Here is a 6,132-nt window from a genome sequence, read left to right as displayed (position 1 = left end):
TTTTTGTGTTATTTTTTTATTCTTAGAATTTTTTATTTTTGAAAAAATAATAATTAATTAAATATCTATCAAAATAGATTAAAATAATCATTACTTTTTATATGTTAAATTATTTTATAATAATTAAAATTTAAATGGTAAGTATTAATACGTTACGATTATACATGTACATCATTCAAATAATATAACACATCACAATTTTTTTATTTTTAATTTAAAGAATAAATTGATAGATCAACCTACTTTATTCCGGTCTTTAGCCCCTAAAAAAATGGCCAGTGAATTAAAAAATTCAACCCAGATCATTAAATTTGAACGAATTAATGAACCGATCATTGGACCAAATTCCACTCTGCAAACTCTGTTGAATATGTTAACACATAAACATGTCATCTTATCTAAACAACAACTCAAAGGTTAAGAAAAATACATTAACAACTAACTACATGCCTCTGATTATGTAAAACGGTAGAAATATTTGATTAAAGGTAGTAAAAAATAAAACAATTTTACTCAAACCTTAAAAATTAATGTAGCTAGATATATGTCGAGAGATAATATTTCATTATTTATAAATGCCTTGATATAATGTTTTGAAAATGACTTGTACATCACATTATTGATTTGGTGAAATATTATTTGTAAGGATCTTGTTAAGAACAAATATATGTATTAAAGTAATGAGATTGAACATTTAGTGTTAAAAATCAATAAACGGTATAAATAGAAGTTTTAAAACATTCAGCTCATTATATTAGCATGTTTTATCTCTCTAAAAACATTATATTCTACCTTTTCTTCACTTTTTTCCTAAAAATTTTCATTACTGGTTCGTTTTACTGGTGATTAGAACCTCCTTAGGTGATCTCGAGATTAAGGGTTTCCTTTTTCACCGGTCAATTTCTTATTTTAGAACCGGTAAGTTTTTCTCTCTTTGATTCTTGAAATTTCTGCAATTTCTAGTACATGCATACATTGTTCGGTTTGCATGTGTTCTTAGGATCTTCATTTAGGTTCTAATTTTGTTTCTGGTTCGGTAGATGGTTTTCTTTCACTGATCCAAAGTATGTAGGTTGTCTTAGGATCACTTGCGACTTAACAAAACTATGAAGAAGTTTAATCCTGTCAAGTTGCTTTGAGGTAAGGGAAACTAGTTAATTTAATTTAATTTATTGATGTGCGGCTGAGTTTGATATTGTGAATGTTGTTTGATGTTTGCATGAGTGTGAAATCGTGTTCGATGATGATTGGGAATGTTTGGATGGATTATTAATGTCTGTGATCATGTTGTTTTTAAATTATGCAGATTTATGTTATTGTGTCGAGTGAGTTATGAGGAAGTGGAGTAGTAAAAATGGGGAATTGGGGTTAGGCGTTCAATTGGTCAGTGGGGAGAGCTTAGAGGAGTTATTTAGGATTTGTTATAGTCCCTAAGTCATTCAAAATGTGCTAAAAACCAGTAGAATTGAAGTTAGGTCCTCAAATTAATGTTGAAGTTGTTTTGGATCGTGAATCTGGTAGCACGCCCTTTAGAAAATGTATAGGAAGGTTTTAACACCCTTGGAATAACGTAGTTTGGTATATAATACAAATCTAGAGGATTATAAGATGGCAAAAATGTTAGGAATTGGTAAAAATATATGTAGTTCATAATTATGCAGTGGTACTGCAAAATTGTGCAGTTCGCATGGTGGGAGCTGTTAACCGCTTGGTCTTAAATGTTTGGTCTTAACTGTTCGGCCTCTGTTGAGCCTTAATAGTTAATGATCATTCGGTCTTGTACTAGCACTCAGTCTTGTACTAGCACTCGATCTTAGTAGTGTTCGGTCTTCTATTGGGATTTGGTATATATTAGCGTTCGATTCACTGTAGGTATTCGTTACAATCTATGTCCTCGGTCTTTGATGAGTGCGTATTTTTGCCCACATTTATGCTTTAAAATTTATATTTTTGATAAGATTTTTGTGCTAAAATGGGTGATTTAAAGTGAATATGTGTGGAGTTGAATTGTTAGGTTTTGGAATTAAAGAGGCTTAAAAAGTGATTTTAATTGCATAAATTATTCTTGGATGTTCTAATATTTATTTGTGCAGCTGAAGTTAGAGATTTATTGGTCCAAATTGCAATTTAAAGCCCAAAATCAGATTTTATTTCATAAATAATGTACAAATGGGCCAAACAGTCAATTTTTACCTTTGCACCCCCAAATTTCCCTACATGCACCCCCAGTTCTAAACCAAGCCATTACTAAAGCCCAACAGAAACCATTTTCGCCTACACCCCCTAATTCACTATACACACACCTCCTACCATTCCTAAGTTAGACTTCATCAGATTATGCCATGTGGCATTCACCCACTAATAGATCCAACCATCCAGATGATGCCACATCATTAATCCCTGCACTCACCAAATAAACCACTCAGAACATGCCACCTAGCCCCCTCTTGCCACGTCATCACCATCTTCCACAGAAGAAACCCTAATTCCTCTTCCTAACCCTAGCCGCCGCACCTTCCCCAGCTGCCGCCGTCAACCTCAAGCGTCCTCACCGGTATCCACCACGCTATCATCGTCACCTTACCGTCAACACCAAAGCACTGCTGCATTCATCTAGATCAACTCCATCATGACGCCTTCATCTCGCAAGACACCATCCATCATGAGCTCGCACAAGACCCCTCGACCACCATTGCACATCACCTTCCTCCTTCTACATCGCCACTGCAAGAATGGCCAGCACAGCGTCCAATCCGCACCCTAGCCGCCGCAGGAACGACCATCACCGGACCACAAAGTCGCCGTCGACGAGCAACCCAGAATCGCGGTTCAGCCTTCGTCGCGAGTCTTCTTCATCGCGAAACCCTTCGTTCATCTTCTCCATCAATCTTCCTCCATTTTCGCAACCTGCAGAAAACCCAGAAACACAGAAACCCAGATCCTCGAAATCGCGCCACCACCAGCCACACTTCTCGCCGTCACCATCAAATCGCGAATCGAAGCACCGTGAGAAACCCAATCGCACTACCACGGTCTCGCCTAGACCACCCATCAAGCCGCCACCGTGAAGCATCTTTTCCTTCGAACCTGCAATCAGAATCCAATCCAAGAAACCCAAATCACTCAGAAGCAGCACGCGTCACAGGGTTCTCTCCAATTCGTAACAGCGGCGCAAGCAAGGCAGAATGAAGCCTTCCAATTCCCTTTACCCCCAATCTGAACCCTAATTTTGGGTGGAAGGGGGGCGGACACATGGCGCACTCTTATTGGCTGCATCCATATGAGTCAAAATTGGTCAATCAGTCAAAGTCTGGTCAACTGGGGGCTCTTTTGCAATTTTAAGAGAATTCTGAAGGGGCTAAAATGCGAATAGAAGAAATATAAGGGTATTTGTGCAGTTATGGAAAGTCATAAAAGCTAAAAGATAAAATCAGTTGTTGAATTAATTTGATTTGGTAATATTAACAGAAAATATCTTCCAAATAATAATATAATTATTTAAATCTTTTAGTTATTTGGAAGATATAAGATAAAAGATTCTATCAACTGAATATTCAGAGTCCAAGCCCAATCGAGCCTATATAAAGAGACCCAGGGGAGACACAAAGGCACCATTCATTCATCCATTCATTCACCACTGCTTTCACTTTCATTATGTGTTTCTAAACTCCTAGGGCTATTCTGCTGTAATTTCATTATGGATTTTGAGGTTAAGTGATTTAATGCAATTGTTTATTTTGATTATTGATTTAAGTTATCTCTCTCTATGTCTTTCATCTCTCTATCATATTAAAAGCAAAGATTTTTGCATAATTATGTGTTTGAATCTACATGCATATTAATTATATGAGTTCTAGGGTTTCTAGGTTTAATTGAGAATCTACTTTGATTTAATTTAGGAACTTTCATATAATTAAATGGTTTTTACTATCAATTGAGAATGTACTTTGGTTGGTAGTATTAATTTCAACTATAATCAATTGAGAATTTACTTTGATTGATTAACTTTTAATTTGGTTAAGAGATTTAAGAATAGACATGATTAAACACATTAAACTTGATTGAGAATGTACTTTGATTGAATTTACTGTGAATAATCTAGAAAGGTCTTGCATTTGATTGAGAATGTACTTTGATTAACTGCATGATCGCCATCAAATAAATTAAGAATGTACTTTAATTAATTTGAAACTTAAACAATAATCAATTGAACAATGATATGTGAATAACCAATGATGAATCTATTTTGGAAAAGCAGTGGAATTAGCCTATTTCCTCATAATTGTTTTTAAGTTTTCAATTTATTTTACAACAAAATCTTTATACATCCTCACTCTTGTTCCCAAGCATTGCATAAGCATTCATAAGTTTCAGATATTCAAAAGCAATTCCGTGTTCGTTGGGAGACGACTTAGGGTTACTTTAGCCCTATCTACTTTCTTAAATACTACTAGGCAATACTGAAGTTGCCTTGAAAAGTAGTATTAATTTGATAGCTTCAACGACAGCTTATCAGTCTTACACTAGTATTTGGTCCTGTATTGATGATTCAGTCTTGGCTGCGTTCGGCCTCTTATGGGCCTTACCTGTCAATGATCGTTCGGTCATCTTAAATAGTCGGGCTTGTCTGAGTATTTGGTATAAGCCAATAGAGGTTTTGTTTGAGCTCTTAATGATCGGTCTAAACTAAAAGTATTCGGGTTAAACTACAGTGTTCGGTTTAAACCCAATTTTCCATAGTTATAGTGTTCGACCTCAAATTGTGTTCGGTTCCTGCTAGAGCCTCACTCGTTAAGTAACTGCCCGATCATATTCTCATGTTGTGAGTGTTTTCTCGTTCGGTCTTGATCAGGGGTAGTGGTTATTCTTACCGTTCGACTTTACTCTATTGTGATGTATTGGATCTTTAAAGGATTGTTGTTATGTTTTACTTTGAATATTTATTTCAATTGCTTAAATGTATTAGGTATGAGAAAGTATGTTGGTATTGAAGTATGGTATGATATTTCTAATATGGATGTGAAATAGAATTTTAAGGAGGAATATCTCAGTAATTTGTTATCAAGTGGTAAAGTATGAACATGGACAATGAAATCCACGACGTTCATCCTGAAATTCCAATGATTACCAATTATCGAGTAGAGATGTGTAAGGCATGTCGTGAGAATAGCAGGAGGTCTTAGCCTAGGTTTTTACCTTGACCTAAGGTGAGTGATAACAGGCTAACTTCGTGTCGCAGCTGATGGGTTTCTAGTTACTACACCCACGAGTGCACTAACAGCCACAACTATATATTCATACAGTCCGGACAGTCAAGTCAGAGTGGTCGGTCATATATGCTTATATGTTTCACACATTTTGTACGAGTACCTTAGTTGTTTGTTTGAATTGTATTCCTACATGAATATTAAATTACACTACATGAATTGCGGTATGTCTTTGTGTGTTGTTTTCTCTTTTGCAATGATCACCTTAATGATGAGAGTTTAAGGATACAACCTTTCAGTGTCTCAACGAGAGGTTGGGAATGAAGTTGGCTGTCTAGGTGGTACTTTTGTTCTTTAGGTGATTTTTTTTTTTTAAAACGTAACGTTTATTTTAATAGTTTTATATTATTAAATTGGAAAGTTAGACTATTGCTCAAAATAAAATTCATCAATTTTTTTTATGAGCATTGACTTATGTTCTAACTTATATAAATTAAATATATATTTAGATTAAGTTGAGAAGAGAAATAAATAAAAGTATAGGTTAAATTTTATACTATTTATATAAAATTAAATGGTTCATCACATTATTGTAAGTATTATATTATAAACTATTTACTATGATATAATATCTAAATAATTTTTATGGATTTGGGTTTTGTTGAGATTGATGGTGGGATAAAAGTTAGTGAAATAATGAAAAAATAATACAAAGTGAGATTATTTGTGTTGAGGGAAAACGAGTGAAAGTTTGTAATCGATGTAATATATATTTTTTTAATAAAATCAAAAGCTTATTCATTTGGAAGAATTATAACACCTTTAAAAAATAAACGAAGATTCAAATTGACAACTAAAAAACATAAGTATAAATATTGTTTATTTAAAACCCAGTAACTTTTAACAACCTTAAACACATGTTTGA

The sequence above is a fragment of the Vigna radiata genome, chromosome 10 (assembly GCF_000741045.1).
Source record: "Vigna radiata var. radiata cultivar VC1973A chromosome 10, Vradiata_ver6, whole genome shotgun sequence".
Taxonomy (NCBI): Eukaryota; Viridiplantae; Streptophyta; class Magnoliopsida; order Fabales; family Fabaceae; genus Vigna; species Vigna radiata.
This window is presented reverse-complemented; position numbering follows the sequence as displayed.